Below are 18,006 nucleotides of genomic sequence, written 5' to 3' on the forward strand. Positions count from 1 at the left end.
GACATTAAATCCTTCCTCTTCTCCAATGACTTGATTTCCGTCATCATTTGTATTCACACCAGGCCACGCTACACTGAGCATGCTGCTTCTGCTCTCCCAACAATGGATGGAGGTACTGAATGCCAGACATGAAATCAGAGCCATCTCTCTGAACATATCGCGTGCTTCCGATATGGTCTGGCGACCCTGCCCTGGTTACCAAACTGTCTGGTAACCAAGGGCATCTCCACTCATGGCTTGCAGATTTCCTCTCCCATCGCAGTCAACGTGTGGCCCTAAATGGAGTTTTCTCGTCCCCTCTTCCTGTCCAGGCTGGAGTTCCTCATGGCAATGTCTGAGCCCTGTTCTTTTTCTGGTTTTCATCAATGATCTCTCCGACCCTCTGTAAAATCCTCTTTCTCTCTTTGCTGACGACTCCACCCTCTGTCGTACCATCTGTCATCCCTCAGACCAGAAAACCACAGCTTCTTCACTCTCTGCAGATCTGGATAAAATCACAAACTGGTCCAACACGTGGAACATGTCTTTCAAGCTTGACAAATTTCACACTCTCACTATGTCTCTCCGAAAGGACCGTTTAGAAAAAAACTTCCATCTGCAGTACTTTCTCAACAATCCTCTGGAAGAAGTCTTTTCATTCAAGCTTCTGGGTCTCACTATCTGCCATGATCTTTTCTGGGAAAGCCACATTTCCAACCTGGCCTCCTCAGCCAGTCGTGGACTGGGCATCCTCCGTCATGCAAAGTCCTTCCTTGGCACACCTGAGCTCCTGACCACATACAAAGCTTTCGTCTGTAGCCTGATGGAGTACTTCTCTCCCCTCTGGGCTGGTGCTCCCGCCTCTCACCTTTCTCAGCTTCACGCAGTGTAAACCAAGGCATGTAGGATCATTGGTGGTCTCCTGTGATGAGGCTGAGCCTATGGTTGTCTCACTCTCTCACCGCAGGCAGGTTGGTGGTCTTTCTGTGTTCTACCGTCTCCTCTCCGGCCTCGCCCCCCCCCACCTGCTCTGTCTAAGATATGTCCCCCCCCCACCCATATTTCCGCAAGGCGCTCAAGGTCGGACAGAAACCCTCTTCTGGTAAAACTACCAAAATCAAGAATCACTGCTCACCTTCACTATTTCATTTCTCTTTTTCCCCTCGTTTGGAACAACCTCCCACACTCTTTCAATCCCACTCTTCCCTCCAGGTCTTTAAAACAGCTGTTCACTCCCACCTCTTACCTTCCCCCATCTAAAACCATGATATTTTTATACCCCCGTTAATCCACCACAAACGCACCTCCTTCAAATTCCCTACTTTCCTTCATCATAGTCCCTGTTGTGTAAGGACCTGAAAGTCCCTGTAGTTTCTGCATAATCATGATTCATGTATGTGTGCATGTGTTTTGCACCGCCACTACTGGTTATCATCTCCACTCGTGAGTCTCTTAGACTGAACAAAGCCTTTTCTGGTCCTGAAGTATCCATCTTCACACCAGCAAGGAACCATGACTCATGGACCAAGCTGTCTCCATATCTATGCTACTTTTCCCCCTACGTCCCTGAAGTGGTGAAGATGTAGATCCACGCAACCTCCCGTGTGACCTCTGGAATATGCCCGGTCTCAGTCTCTTCCTTCATGGTCTCATGCTTCTGAGGTCTCATCTCAATCTCATTCTTCCTTGACCCAATGAAGAAGGCAATCGCAAGAAGCCGCAAGGCAAGGCCAGGATGCCAGGCAAAGTCCAAAATGCATATCAATTGGCACAACTCTGGAGGTTTTTTGTAAGGCCCTCAGCTTCCCCAAAGCTGCCGTCCTCTGCTCGGTTCTTGCTCCCATCAGTCATTGCATTTGGCGTGGTCCTGGATCTCATGGAACTAGGTCCCATATAAGCGTAACTTGGCAAAAGGGAGTCGCCAAAGCTGGGGCCTTCGGTCTCAGCATGATGGATCGGAAAACTCAACAGGCCGCAAGGTCAGGCCTCATCCCAAACACACGGTGAACAGCATGACTCTGGGCACCACATGTGCAGCGCACGGCCTTCAGCCTCACCAAAATTGCCATCCTCGACTCCGTTTTCTCACTACCACCGAACTCATTGTATTTGGCGTGGTCCACGATTCCACAAAACTCTTTCTCTTTCGTCGTCAATGGGTGGAACTTTCCATGAGTGAGTCGCCAAAGCTTGGGACTTCTCTGCCGACAGCATGGGGTCAACAAATCCCATCAACCTGCAAGGCCAAACCACGTCACATTCAAGGTGAGAGGGATGTTACAAAGCACACCGCATCCACCCCCCCCCCCCAACTCCCGCCACCAGTGTGTGTGTGTGTGTGTGTGTGTGTGTGTGTGTGTGTGTGTGTGTGTGTGTGTGTGTGTGTGTGTGTGTGTGTGTGTGTGTGTGTGTGTGTGTGTGTGTGTGTGTGTGTTGTTCATATAGTATAACATATTCTCTCTGCTAACTCCCCTTCCTCCCCACCCCTCTCTCTTTCTCTCTGTCCCATTGTTGCTCTGCCCCACTCCCAATACAGTGCAGCACCCCCCTCCCACTCCTCTCTCTCTCTCTCTCTCTCTCTCTCTCTCTCTCTCTCTCTCTCTCTCTCTCTCTCTCTCTCTCTCTCTCTCTCTCTCTGGATATATCCGGGTGGTGTTTATGTCTAGACGGGAGTTTGTCTCCAGACAGTGTTTGCCTCCAAACGTATCTGGGTGGTATTTATGTCTGGATGGGAGTTTGTCTCTGGACGTGTCTGGGTGGTGTTTGTCTCTGGAGCAATCCAGGCAGTGTTTATATCTGAACGGGAGTTTAATTCTGGACATGTCCAGATAGAAGTTTGTCTCTGGACAGTTTGGTTCCAGATGCGTCCGGGTGGTGTTTGTCTCCAGACGCGTCGGGGCGGTGTTTGTCTCTGGATGCGTCTGGGCGGTGTTTGTCTCTAGATGCGTCCGGGCGCTGTTTGTCTCCAGACGCGTCAGGGCGGTGTTTGTCTCCATTCGCTTCTGGGCGGTGTTTGTTTCCGGACACGTCCGGGTGGTGTTTATCGCATGATCAGAAGAAACTTTGAGCGAGTAGTTCAGTGACAACACTACACATGACAGACACTGCACAGATATATTATGTTTATATACAGCTCCTTTACAAAGTCTACACCCTCTATCAAAATTATCAGCTTGTGTTTCATTATCGCCTGGAATTAAATTGCATTAAACCAGAACTTTTCCACTTTTATTTATACATCTTAACCCACAACTTCCAAGGAAAAATAAATTCTACAAATTTCAGTTCTTCGAGCATTAGAGCACCTGAAAAACTGATCTTTTTTTTTTCAAAAGTCCACTTTTACGGTGTCCTTATTTTTGCTGTCTCTAATTACATGGCTGTGAGTAACTTTGAAGTCTCAACAAGTGTCCCTCGATTCATATTCAAAATTTCACAAACTTTCATCCTACAGTTCATAGTTATTAGCCCTCGCATTTGAATATTTCACGACCGGAGTCGAAATTTTTCTTTGTCCAACTTTTTGGGGTTCATCCCTTTGAGCAAAAATAGAGGCAATAAATCCTGAGCACTCACCTGGTGGAATAATGATACTGAGGAGGAAGTCAACATGGGACAAAATGGAAAAACAAAGCAATGTTAGAGCAAATACCTATTTTTAGGGGGGGGCAACCACCCCCACAAACCCTCTTCGACCCCGATTTTTTAAATAGCGTGAAAAAACTTTGTTAGATCACGGGTGATGAAGGCTGTGGTTAAATTTTATCAAAATTGTGTGTATGGTTTCTGAGAAGAGAGCAAATACATATTTTGGGGGGTGGGGTGGGGGTGGGGGTGGGGGTGGGGCACCCCCCTGTACACCCCTAAGACCCAGATTTTTTTTAATGCTATGAACAAACTTTGGTAGATCATGGGTGATGAAGGTTGTGGTCCAGTTTCATCCAAATTGCATGTGTGGTTTCGGCGAAGAAAGCAAATACCTATTTTAGGGGGAACCCCCCCCCCATCGGAATTTTCAGTCCCTGTGTTAAAGTTGCATACGTAGAAACAGTTCCGTCCAAAGGGAGGGGCGCTTCACACTTCCCTTGATTGCTGCAGGAGTCTCTGCTTCAAACAGCACCGCCATTGCATACTTGTACCTCACAAGAACAGAACTCAAGCTAATAGCTAATGAACAAAAAACTAGCAAAAAAGCAAAAACTATGGCACTTAGGTGGAATTTGTTTTGAAAGCCAGTAATTCCACGTATTGGCCAATGTGTATTCCAAGTTTCAGCTAGTTTCGATTTATAGCCTTTGAGATATGAGCGCCAACACATTTTGGATGGACAGACAGACCGACAGACACCAACGTGAATTTCGAGGGTTTTCGTTTCAAACTCAAGAATTTGCAACATTTTACTTCCGATGTACAAAGGGTTTACTTCTGCAACTTGTAGCCGATGTCGTCCAGTAAAAGCCGAGAAAAGATTTTTCAGTCCCTGTGTTCAGGTTTCATACAGAGAAACTGTCCTTTATGAAGTGGGATGGGGGGAGGGGCGCTTTGTGCCTCCCTTGATATATATATATATATATATATATATATATATATATATATATATATATATATATATATATATATATATATATGTGTTTGACCAAGATGAGATTTGCCGAGATGGAAGGAATCTGTCATCATGGACAAGTGTGAGGGAGTGGTACGAGGGGTTTAAGGAGACTGCAAGTTGTCAGAATCAGAAAAGTACCGGTGGACCAAGCACAAGTAAAGCAGACGTTGAACGAGTGCATGAATAATTTCAACAAAGTCCCACAAAATCAATTCAACGTGCATCCAGAGAACTGAGACTACCAACCTGCACTGCACACAGGATTTTGCATCAAAGGCTGAAGTTTTAGGCCTATAAGGTGCAGATTCTGCAGGAACTGAAACCAAATGACGGACCGAAACACAAAGCATTTGCCTTCAAAATGCTCAGTCGCATAGAGGATGATGAAGATGACCTGAAAAAGGTGATGTTCACAGAGGAAGCTTCCATGTATCAACCGACATAATGTGAGGATCTTGGGCTCTGAAAAACCCACACGTGGTCATTGAACACATATGCGACAGACCAAAGGACAATGTGTGGTGTGGCCTTCTCTATGACCGCTTGGTGGGACTGATTTTCTTTGCGGAGGATTTAGTAACCTCAACAATTTCCATGAACATGTCGGAAGGATTCACCTTCCCACGGATTGAAGACCTGCAACGCGATATCATTTTTCAACAGGACAGTGCTCCCCCTCATTGGGCTTAGTCGTTCGAGCCATCCTGAATGAAAAATTTCTTGGTCGCTGGATTGACCGAGTTGGACCGACCGCTTGGCCGCCACGATCACCAGACAATACCCCCATTTTTTTTTTCTTCTGTGGGGTTTGTCAAAGAGGGTGTCTACAACACCAAGGTGGTAAACCTGCAGGATCTTCGTTCTCGGATCACAGCTGAGTCATTCCACCTCATATCACCGGAGGCCTCCCAGTTGACCCCCTCAGATTTACTTTAAACTTTCATAAAATAGTTCCCAGGTATCAAAATGAAGCTCCGTAAAACTTTAGGTCCATAGATGCGGTCAACTCCGAGATATTGAGGGCTGAAAATGTGGTTGTGACCCTATTTTTATGGTCGTTGCGAGCATCACAAATCGAACTGCTACTTTTAAACTCCCACAACTTTTTAAATATTAATGCTAGAGGCTTGAAATTTTCAGAGATTATTCTTCTATAACTGCTTCGTAAGAAACAAACATAAAACAGAGTACAGTATACCCCTATTAATTTTTATGACCTGATCAGTTTAAATACAGAAAAAAAATGTTGGTTTTGTATGAAGACCCAACTTTGAGACCCCATATATTTTTATTGACCCATCCCAGAAGCTTGAAATTTTTTCAGGTAATAACTGTATGGGAGTAGTATTCAAATACATATTTACTTTTCTCAATTAGTCATATATAACACAGTCATGATCCCTCAAAAATTGAAAATTTTCATTTTCCCCGAAATTCAGATGAGGATTGCAAATACATGCCAAGGTATACCACTTCAAATTGTTCACTATTGGGAAGAGCATATTCAAGTTTATAAAAGTGTCAAATATCAAAGTGGTATAATGTTCTATCAATATTTTAAAAATATTTTAATAAATGATGTTCTGCCAGTGCTGTGCGCATTGTGTGTGCTATTTAATGAACTGTCCTTTTACATGTAGTACGTATGTGTAGTACATGTACATACAATGTACATACATATCATGTGCTATTCGGATACCATGAACACAATACTTTGAAATTTGAATTTGTAATTCTTTGTTTCTCATTTGTAAATAGCAAGAGCTTAACTCATCGGGCTGGGGTTAAAAATAGAACTCAGGAATAGTGGCTGATCTGCTGATGTCAGCAGTGTATAGAGTTACATTCAAGGGAGGACATTTGTTGGGTTCCTTTGGTCCATGTGATGAAAGTTAGGCCAAAAAAAAAAAACGTTGCATTGGCGTAACGGGTCACTGAAAAATAGGGTAGGTCGGTCGGGATCTTTTTTTTATTTTTTTTATTTTTTTCCTAATAAATCCCAAAATTTTTGGATAATAAATCCAAAAATTTAATAAATCCTAATAAATCCCTCCCAAAATCTCCCCCGGCTCGAGTACCACCCTTTTTGTCGGCAGGTTCTGTCCGAAACACTTCCGGGTTTTTGCGATCGCGATCGCAATCAACAAGATACTTGAAATCGATAGCAAAAAAAACAAAAAAAAAAGTAGGGTCGGCGGAATTTTTAGGGTCGGGCGGGTTACGCCAATGCAACTTTTTTTTTTTGGCCTTATTGATGCTCCCCTAACGTCAACTGGGAGTCAGTACAAGCTCGCACCTGACTTGGGAAAGCAGATCAAGGACCGATTCAAATCATTTACATGAAATGTTTTATTACATTGTTATTTCAGTATGTGATATATTTTTGTATTATTAATTTGAATCACAGAACTAATCATTCATGATTACCATGGTGCCCACACCATGCACACACCTCATGTATTCACGACTGTGTTAACAAGTTTTTTAAAAAATAGAAAATATATTTTTTTAAAATATACCACTTTGATATTTGACACTTTTGTAAACTTGAATATGCTCTTTCCAATGGTGAACAATTTGAAATGGTATACCTTGTCATATATTTGCAATCCTCACCTGAATTTCAGGGAAAAATGAAAATTTTCAATTTTTGAGGGATCATGATGATTATATATGACTGATTAAGAAAAGTAAACATGGATTTGAATACTACTACCACACAGTTATTACATGAAAAAAATTCAAGCTTCTGGGATGGGTCAATAAAAATATATGGGGTCTCAAAGTTGGGTCTTCATACAAAACCAACATTTTTTTTCTGGATTTCAACTGATCAGGTCATAAAATTTAATAGAGGTATACTCCATTTTATGTTTGTTTCTTACAGAGCAGTTATACAAGAATAATCTCTGAAAATTTCAAGGCTCTAGCATTAATATTTAAAAAGTTGTGGGAGTTTAAAAGTAGCAGTTCGATTTGTGATGCTCGCAACGACCATAAAAATAGGGCCACAACCACATTTTCAACCCTCAATATCTCGGAGTTGACCGCATCTATGGACCTAAAATTTTATGCAGCTTCATTTTGATACCTGGGAACTATTTTATAAAAGTTAAAAATAAATCGAAGGGGGTCAATTGGGAACATTTTCTTAAATTTGGTGATTTCAGATGGAATGACTCAGCTGTGATTACCCCATCCTACAAATTTGGGACACAATGGATCCATGCAAAATCCAATTACTCTAGTCTGTCACTCCAGCGACTGCAGACATAAAAAATGGTACGAAGGGGGAGCATCCCTTCTCTATCCTGACATCAACAGAAAGTAATTTCTCTTTTATCATTACAACCCCCTACAGTGGTTAAATGCAACCAATTTTCCCGTCGTCCCGCGCATCAGTGCTTCATCAAATTTGAGCCGAGTCCTCAATTTTTCTTCCTGTGCCATCGCACAATAACATGGCTGGGCAGTGCAGCTCCACCTGCAGGTCTGCCCACCTGCTTGCTCGAACATGGCACCCTGAGCCACTGAGGCCACAACCGAGTTCACATGCTCTCCTAAAAATTATGGGGGGGAATTCTCTCCAGCTTCCCCACCCCGGTGTCCTCACTGGTAATTGGCGCTCCGGGTCCCTTCTCCTGGGTACCCATAAATTTGGCATGCCCCTGTGGGCTCATGGCCGACTCATGGACTGCGGCTCCCAGCACTTTGGATGCCCTTCACAACCATAATTAATATCACCGGGCCACACTCCCAGCTGGTCAATTTACTTCTGCACCTCTGCAAAACAAGAAACTTTCCACACGCAGCACCAACCACAGAATGACATCCCCTTCCAAAAGATCTGAACACTGTCTAATCTAACGCCAATTCAGGCGAGAGTTCATCTTCACAGATAGGTATATACTGCTCCACACAAGCACCCTCCTTGTACCATTCCGTCAAGCTTCAATCCTAAATAATGCACCTCATTAATCACACAACAAACATTCCTCCATTTATCCCTCAATTGTCGGGATAACGAGGAAGAACAAGGAAGGCGCTCATCTAGTCTTGCAATTATAAAAATAGGGGCAATACCCCTGGGTGCTCATCTGGTCGCAGCTGGATAAGATCACCAGGGATCCACTGGTCGGCGTAGATGATGCACAAAATATGTAACAGCGAAGAAAGTAAATACCTATGGATTTTTTTAAAGTGCCGTGAACAAACTTTGATACATACCGGGTGATGAAGGTTGTGGTCAAATTTCATCAAAATCGCATGTGTAGTTTCAGAGATTAAGTTGCAAGTGTTCATGGATGGACTGACAGACGGATGATGCACCATCCCATAAGCTCCCCGGAACTATGTTCCAGGTGAGCTAAAAATAACAAAAACCCAAATCATCAATTTAAAACATATCACTAATCTCTCTCATTTCTATATGTCTGTTTCCCTCATTCTACCTTCCAGTTTCGAATTGCCCTCAAAATTAATCGTTCCCTCTGGGTCACGTGGTTCTCACTCCACCTTCGTACCGACGCCGCATGCTGGGGAAACCCAACACTGTGCTTCAGATGCATGCCGTGACCAGGCACATCACTCGTGCTGCGAACCCCTGTAGTGCTTACTGACAGGGCTCACGTGAAACGCATATATTGTGCCCCGCGATCCCCCATCCGCAGCCACGGTGGTCACACCCATTCCGGCCGTGTTTCCAACACGACCCCCGCAATGCACATCCCGTGTACTATGAATCACACCATACTTCCAAGCACAGCCCACTCCTGCATGCCTGGCGGTCTGGCACGCATACTACCCCGAGTCCCCACGTGACCCCGACCTGAGATCTGTGGTGCCCCCACTAATTCACCAATAAGTGCAGGGACAACACGGGAATTCACTTAATTCTCTGCTCCTTTCCTCCAAGGCTATTTGGGAATATGATTGCCCCCCCAAATTTGCCTGACTATTCCGTCTCCCTTCAAAGGACTTTCCAGAACGGTAAAACGCGCCTCACTGGCAACGTTTCCTTTTTAATCGCAGAGTCCTGGATAAAACCCAACGGGAGCATTTCCAATCTCCGCTATCTGGCAAAGGCCCGCCTGTAAGCATGCTCTCACACGCAGTGACATTTGCACCAACCATCCGGTCGGCTTTTCCCAAACTGAACTAAAATCAATAACCTCATGGGGAAGCCATTATAAATTTAAAGCTTCACCGTCAGTCTCTGACGTCTCCCCTATATGCGTTCCTTCTACCTCCTCGTGATCCATTCCAATCACGTCAACAAGCACCGGTGCTATACACGCTCTCTCGCTTTCACACTTACATGTGGGCGCACTCGGGCTGGCATGCACGGAGCACTCGGCTTCGATCTCCCACACTGGTGGCTCGGCATGCACCGAGGCGCACGCATCGCCGACCGGCAAGTCAATCTCTAAGACGCACGTTCATGCTGCAGACAAGAATGCAGACAGCGGCTCACCCTCACACACTCAATCACCCTCCCCCACGCCCGGACAGCATGCACGGGCTGTGTGGTTTCAACGTTGTGGTTCGAAGACTCACAGCATGCCAAAACACCCTGCTTGTGCACCAGTCACGGCGTTTGCACCACATCAGCCCGTACCAAAGGCCTTTGTGTGAAGTCTGACGGTGGGCACGCAGGACTCACATACCGCACAGGTGGAACCACACATGCACGCACGCACACACCCCTGTGGAGAGTCTGCTCAGAAACCCCACACTCTCTATTTGCACCGTTCATGTGTGTTGCCATACCTTTCTGTGGTGGCAACTGCCAGCTCCACCCCATGATCAGGCTTCTCTGATGGCTCCTGCAGGATGGATGTGCACACCAGTGGGGTCACGAACTCCCTGCACGAATATATCACCACATGTGCACCAATCTCCTCACTTCCCATACTTTCTGTTTTAAACAAGTAAAGAAAGACATAAAATGTCATAGCCCCCATTGTTTTAGTAAATTGCTGTTTGGAGTTAAAAAGGCTCACCCATATTTATGCACAACTAAAATGGTTGCCAGTCTACCAGTCGGCCATCTTTGATTATATCGCAAAATAAAGTGAACGGCACATATATGCCATCATGTACTGTGCTTGTGCCAAGTTTGAACAAAATCGGACTATGCATGTCTGAGAAAATGATGAGGACACATTTAAGTAACAAAATGGCCACAAGTCGGCCATCTTGGATCTGATCTCGAAAAACAATGATGTGCATATGGAAGCCATCATTCATTATCGGTGTGCCAAGTTTGAGCAAGACCTGCGAATGCATGTCCAAGAAATGGTTGAGGATGTGTTTGACACCGGGGTATTTTTTTTTTTACAACTAAAATGGCCGCCAGTCGGCCATCTTGGATCTGATGTGGAAAAAAAATGATGTATTTATGTACGCAATCATGTATTGTCTTTGCGCCAAGTACAAATACCAGAGTGGTGTCAAAGCCACCCAATGCTCGCCTGTTCGAAGAACAGAGAGCTATAGCGATACCCCCGGCGTGCCAAGTGGGAATAAAATTGGTCAATACTTGTCCGAGATATGGTTGCGGACACACGCACGCACGGACATAAAAATCAACACCAAATCCATGAGCCCCATTTCAGACTTAGTCCAATGGGAGCGAATAAATTATTATAATCACATTCCAGCTTTATAAAAACTCTATCTGACTTGTGGTCCAGCTATGTCTCAGCAATCTCCCGTGCTCTTGTTTCTTCCTTAAGCCTCAGTGGCTCTTTTATATATTTACCACTGGCCTCACCAGGCACCATCATGCACTGCTCATCCTGCATGCATGCCACATTCTTTCTCCCCATGGCCAGCATCATGTGTCCCATTTCACTTTTCCTGCCAAGGTCTGTACAAGAACCAAGCAGCCTTTATCTTTTTTCCCACAGCCTTTATTGCAGCCCTTATGCCATTGCTCATGGCCTTCTTCTCCGCCTTAGCTTCTGCCTGCCCTGCATCCATTTTTATCTCCAACCCTCCCGTATCAGTCGATGTTGGAAATGCCGATCCGCCATCCTGCGGTGTTAATTCTATTTGCTCCACATTTTATGGGGGATGGGGTAAGGGCCATCGGTCACTGTGGACTCCTCGTCTGCTCCCCTTGCTGCCACCTTTTCCACAATATCATTTCTTTCCTTCATATCGTCTTGGTTACACATAGCAAAAAAATTGCTCAAAAATTTCCACCCTCGCTGCACTCCGTTACCAAAATTTGAGGTGCGCTGTTCGCACCCCAAGTCCAATCTGCACTCCTGACACCAATGTTATGGGTTTGGGGTGGCACGCAGTGTTCACAAGGGGGTGGCTCTGACCCGACGTGGTCGGAGGTCACGGAGGTCGTGACCTCCGACCCTGAAGCCAACAAGCCATGGATAATTCCGCAGCCTGACAGGTCACTGAGCAACTGCAGATACTGGTTGAGGCAAATAAATCAAGCAGGGTCCTCATGCCCAATTATCACATTACCTTACGAGAAAGAAGCTTGTGGTGATTTAATTATCGCCTGCGAGAAAGAAGTTTGGGGTGATTTAGTTGCCCCAACTGGGGAACCGCACTTTTGACTTCCTACTTTGTCTGCTTATTATGCACAGCTGAGCGAATCCGTAGGTGGGAGATCAGCCAAATGGTGGAAAATGACAAACGAGCAGGTTGGAAATAGTTTATAAATGATCAAAAGAAAGGCATGTATTTCCAGGCACAAGACTTCACAAGTATGTACAGAATGCAGTGGCACAAAGAAAGTCTGACCCCGAAACACGCAAGGCCCTTAGACAGTCTCAACTTAATCGATACAAACAGGACAGGCGTGCCACAATCACTCCAGGGAAATTAGAGAGAAAGAGATGAAGAGAGAGAAATAAAGAAGTTTGCGGCATAGTTGCAGCCTCTCACTCACCAGACGTAAGCCGGTGGGTGTTACATTGTTACAAAGTGGGGGGAAAGGAGGGGAAGTTAGGAAGGGAATGTGGTGGGTGTATGAGTGTGGTGTGTCGAGAGAGGTGTGTGTCAGTCTAGAGCAGCTGTGCCCCAAGGATCTCATGCTGCCATTCACAGTCATTGTCTTGCTCCAACGCGATGCGTCTCGCTCTGTCCTCAGGCTCAACAATACAAACAGACAGGAAGGCAGGCAGCTCTTGATCACCTTCCGATCCTTGGCGCATCAGTCAGCACGTCTTGGTGTTATTGGCCTCTGGCGAGGCGTGGCTTCAGGGGGAAAGGGTCGCTACAATACTCTCCGACCCCTGCAAGTTATTTTCCCATTTGCTCTCCTTTGCCACAGTGTGATGTCACGTCTTGGTAACGCCGTAGTACTCTCCGTTGGGAACAGTAGCTCGAATTACGCCAACACTGTGGTACTTGCCATTGAGGAGAGCAGCGTGAGTTAGGGCAACTCCGTGTTATTTGCAATTGGGAATGACAGCGCGAGTTACGGCAATGCCGCGATTCCCACCATTGGGCACGGCAGCACTCACGTGGCTTTTATTGTGGTGTCGGTGTAACGTAATGTATGTATGGTTCGTGCTGTGGGAAGGTGCAGCGGGAAGAAGCATGAGAAAAAGGAGATGGATGGATGGAGAGGGGGATTCCAAGAAGGTGGGAAATTACAAAGGGGATAGAACCTGGTGAAAACATACACTACACATTTTCCCCATCCTTATGACGAGGGGGAAGGTAACCTGACTAAACAAAATTATTAACGACAAAACATCTGAAAATGCAAAGCCCGTCTACATCCACTTTGTATTCAGACTTCTTCTTCCGTGTGCTAAACATGACGAAAACAGCAAAATATAAATTTAAACAATTCACGATTTTAGGTGACCTTGACATTTTGACCTCAAAAGCAATAGGCTTAAGTGAAACAATATGCAAACTCTGCTAAAATTTCAAGTCAATCTGATGAAAACTGATGATTTTATGCAACTTCAACCTTTGACATTTTGATCTAAAAAAAAAAAAAATTATCGGCTTCTAACTTTTGATTGGTGAACCAATTTAGTGACCCAAAACATAAATTCCTAAAACTTTAGGTCAATCGGATGAAAATTAATGATTTTATGCAACCTTTAGATCGAGAAAAAAACGAAAAACAATCAGCTTTGAGCTTTTGATTGGTGAACCAATTCAGTAACACAAAATGCAAATTCTAAAAATTGTTAGTCAATTGGATGAAAATTGATGATTTTATGTGATGTTGACCTTTTGACCAAAATGATTCATTTGTCCTCTCCATATTCTCATCATAAAGCTTTATTAAAAATTTGATGACACGAGTTAATGCCTGTACACACACACACACACACACACACACACACACACACACACACACACACACACACACACACACACACACACACACACACACGTTTGCAAAACCTGTCTCCTGCTGTGTATGGGGATGGGGAAATATCCACTAAAAACAAAAACCCATTCAGATTGGGTTGTTGTTTTTAATGGGTCTATACATATATATATATATATATATATATATATATCAATCATATGTTACTCGTAGAAAAACCGGACAAAAATGACAGGATGGAATTATTTTATTTAAAATATTCAGAGATTGGAAGATATGATGTTTTGAAGCAAGAAAAAGTATTACTTGAAAACACTACATGTACAAATGTTACCCTATTTTGTTTATCTTCTGGGACATTTCATTCTGAGGGTACAGCCTCATGAGCATGCCAAAACCTGAAGCATTGGCCTCGCGGCAGGTGTGCTTATATCGTCTCTCTTTATTAGACATTACACATATGAAAATGAATGCTAGTTTTATTCTGCGCGTGTTACACATCACGTGCAGTGAATTTCACCTCCCTGCGCATTATACTTACTGCTATTTTTTAAAACACTTCAGTACACCACCATTGAAAATGGTATATATACAGCTCTGTGTATATACAGGGTGTCCCAAAAAATATACAACTTTTCATCTGCAAAGAAGATGGTCATAACATGTATTTTTTAAATATATATATGGCTGGATAGAAAGCTGAAAGGTTGAAGTTTATTGTACCAATGTCAAAATTGCCACCAAAGTTTAAATTTTGGCATAGAATCGTCGTTTTCTTTTAGACCACATGTTCGACGTAGGCTCCACATTGTCCGATCACTGCCTGCAAACACGTTGTCATGTTCTCCATCACTTTGGGAAACGTTTCCTGAGGAATGTTCTGGATTTCTCGGTGGATGTTTTCCTTCAGCTGATCAAGAGTCTGAGGCCTAGGGTTTCCATAGATCCTGTCCTTGAGATACCCCCACAAGAAGAAGTCTGGAGGAGTAAGGTCAGGGGAATACGGTGGCCGCTCAACGTCTTCATAGAGGGAGATAAAGCAGCCCTCAAAATGTTGGTTGAGAAAACGCCTTGTTTCCCTGGCTGTATGGGACGGAGCCCCATCCTGCTGGAACCACTGGGTTCTCATCTGGATCAGGTTGTTTCTCCTACGGGCCTGAGTACGTAACTCAGGCAGATAGAATTCCTGAATCACTTCGCGATAGTTCCTCTGGTTTACCGTGCAAGTGCGTCCCTGGTCATCTTCAAAGAAGTATGGACCAATTATCCCATACCAACCAACCGCCACCCACATAGTGACTTTGAGAACAGATCGAGGCACCAGTTCAGTTGATGCATTACCAGGATTTTCAGTTCCCCAGTACCGAAAGTTTTACTTGTTTACGTCCCCAGACAAGTGAGCATGGCATTCGTCCGTCATGTGAAGTTTTTTGAGGAAGTCTGCATCTTCCAACAACTTTCCTGTGAACCAATTTGCAAAGTCTAGTCGTTTACATTTCTGTTGATCAGTAAGCACCGTTTCCGTTTGAATTTTGTATGGAAAGGCATGAATGTCTTGGCGAAGGATCCTCTGAACGGTGCTCTTATGAATGTTTGTCTCGGCAGAAAGTCGTCGAATCGATTTTTTTGGACTCTAAACGACCGCCTGTCTCACCATTTCCACATTTTCTTCACTCCGACCTGTCCTCTTCCGACCACTCTGACCCTTGTGAAGGTCACAGATGATTCCCACATTGGTAAACTTTGCGATGGTGCACTTCATTGTCCGAAAGTTTGGTGCATGGCGCAAGTGGATACCGAAATGTCTCGAGTAAAGACGTTGCACCTGTATGACACTTTTCGTCTGGTGCCAAAGTTCAACAATTTCCGTCCGTTGTTGTACGGTCAGTCTTGGCATTTTTCTGGCACTTCCTTGGTATCAAAATAAACTTCAGGATCTCTGCAACAAGAAATGAAGCATTAGTGCCAAAATTACTGCTTTTTCAGGATCAAATGAAGCATTTTAAAAGTTGTATTTTTTTGGGACACCATATATATATATATATATATATATATATATATATATATATATATATATATATATATATATATATATATATATATATATATATATATATACTGTAACGTCCACGGGACTTGAACAGTCCCGCCAACGTAGAATGAGCCGAAACGATGGAGGCGGTTTATTTTTTATAACCCAGAGATGGCGGTTTTAATCGGCTCCACAGCAAACGGGACGAGGAAGGTGGCACGAGTCGCTTTTCACTGAGTTAATAATGTTTATTTCTCCAACCAGAAATAATAATAAGACTCGGCAAGAGGAGGGATCCGGGCGATTCGACGGGATGGTGGTGTGGGTTCGGGCGTGGGAAAACACACAATAATTCCAATGGATATACAAATCTCAAACCCTCTAAGGCGCCAGGTACACACACACACACACACACACACACACACACACACACACACACACACACACACACACACACACACACACACACACACACACACACACACACACACACACACACACACACACACACACACACACACACACACACACACACATACACATACACATACACACACACACACACACACACACACACACACACACACACACACACACAACGTCTTGATCGGATGGTCCTCCATGCACACCTTAATTGACCTGGCTGTGTGGCATGGAGCATTGTCCTGCTGGAAAAAACAATCCTCAGAGTTGAGGAACATTGTCAGAGCAGAAGGAAGCAAATGTTCTTCCAGGAAAACCTTGTACGTGGCTTGATTCATGAGTCCTTCACAAAGACAAATCTGCCCGATTCCAGCCTTGCTGAAGCACCCCCAGATCATCACCGATCCTCCACTAAATTTCACAGTGGGTGCGAGACACTGTGGCTTGTAGACCTCTCCAGGTCTCTGTCTAACCATTAGACGACCAGGTGTTAGGCAAAGCTGAAAATTGGACTCATCAGAGAAGATGACCTTACTCCAGTCCTCCACAGTGCAATCCTTATGGTCTTTTGCAAACCTCAGCCTGGCTCTTCTTTGATTCTCATTGAGGAAGGGATTTTTTTCTAGCTTTGCATGACTTCAGCCCTGCCCCGAGGAGCCTGTTTTGAACCGTCCACTCCATGTACTTCACCCCAGCTGCCGTTTGCCATTCTTTTTGGAGGTCACTTGATGTCATCCTACGGATGTTGAGTGACATTCGAATGAGTTGGCGGTCATCCTGGTCAGTGGAAATTCGTTTTTGCCCTCTGCCAGTCTGTAGCTTTGTTGTCCCCAATGTCTGCTGTTTGACCTTGTTCTTATGAACCGCCGTCTTTGAAATTTTAAGGATGGAAGCGACGTGACGATCACTGTATGCCTCTGCCAGTAAAGCCAGAATTGAACCCTTCTTTTCCTCACTCAAAACTTTTCTTTTCAACTCTTTTGGCATGGTCAATTGTTATTTTTTTGATTCCAATTACTTTTGAGGTACTACTAGCACTGTTTTAGCCATCCAGCTGGTCCTATTGCAAGATGATAGTGATGACCACAGCAGTGGTTTTTACACTTTTTCTTGTTAAATAAGATTGGGTTCAGGTGATCACCTTATCAGTTCCTCACTAAGTATAATAAGGTATGCCTGTGTTGTAATTCAACAGACACCGGAATGGAATGGCTGCCATACATGCAGAGATGCTGATTTAAATTTTTTTTGGAGTGGTCTCTTTTTTTTTTTTTCCAGAGCTGTATATAGATATATATATATATATATATATATATATATATATATATATATATATATATAGATAGGTATGTATATAATATATACACATATATATATATATATATATATATATATATATATATATATATATATGGTGTCCCAAAAAATATACAACTTTTAAAATGCTTCGTTTGATCCTAACAAAAGCAGTAATTTCGTCACTAATGCTTCATTTCTTGTTGCAGAGACCCTGAAGTTTATTTTGATACCAAGCAAGCGCCAGAAAAATGCCAAGACTGACCGTACAACAACGGACGAAAATTGTTGAACTTTGGCACCAGACGAAAAGTGTCATACAGGTGGAACGTCTTTACTCGAGAC

At 44.0% G+C, this 18,006-nt stretch overlaps 1 protein-coding gene across 3 annotated transcripts in view; it reads right to left on the reverse strand.

Annotated features, from left to right (window-relative positions):
* LOC147032229 (indian hedgehog protein-like) overlaps positions 1 to 18,006 on the reverse strand; it is a 183,276-nt gene that overhangs the window by 150,442 nt on the left and 14,828 nt on the right. The window contains exons 3-4 of one of the 3 annotated variants that reach the window (XM_085869638.1): positions 10,355 to 10,450; positions 9,903 to 10,028 (exon numbers count right to left, since the gene is read on the reverse strand). The gene's annotated coding sequence lies outside the window, so the exon portion shown is untranslated. Of the gene's footprint in view, positions 1 to 9,902; positions 10,029 to 10,354; positions 10,518 to 18,006 lie in introns of those variants that run through there. The other 2 variants (XM_085869639.1, XM_085869640.1) reach the window with 2 other exon arrangements.

Source organism: Eptatretus burgeri, chromosome 2, assembly GCF_056783735.1.
Source record: "Eptatretus burgeri isolate ZD-2024b chromosome 2, Ebu_testis_v1, whole genome shotgun sequence".
Classification (NCBI taxonomy): Eukaryota; Metazoa; Chordata; class Myxini; order Myxiniformes; family Myxinidae; genus Eptatretus; species Eptatretus burgeri.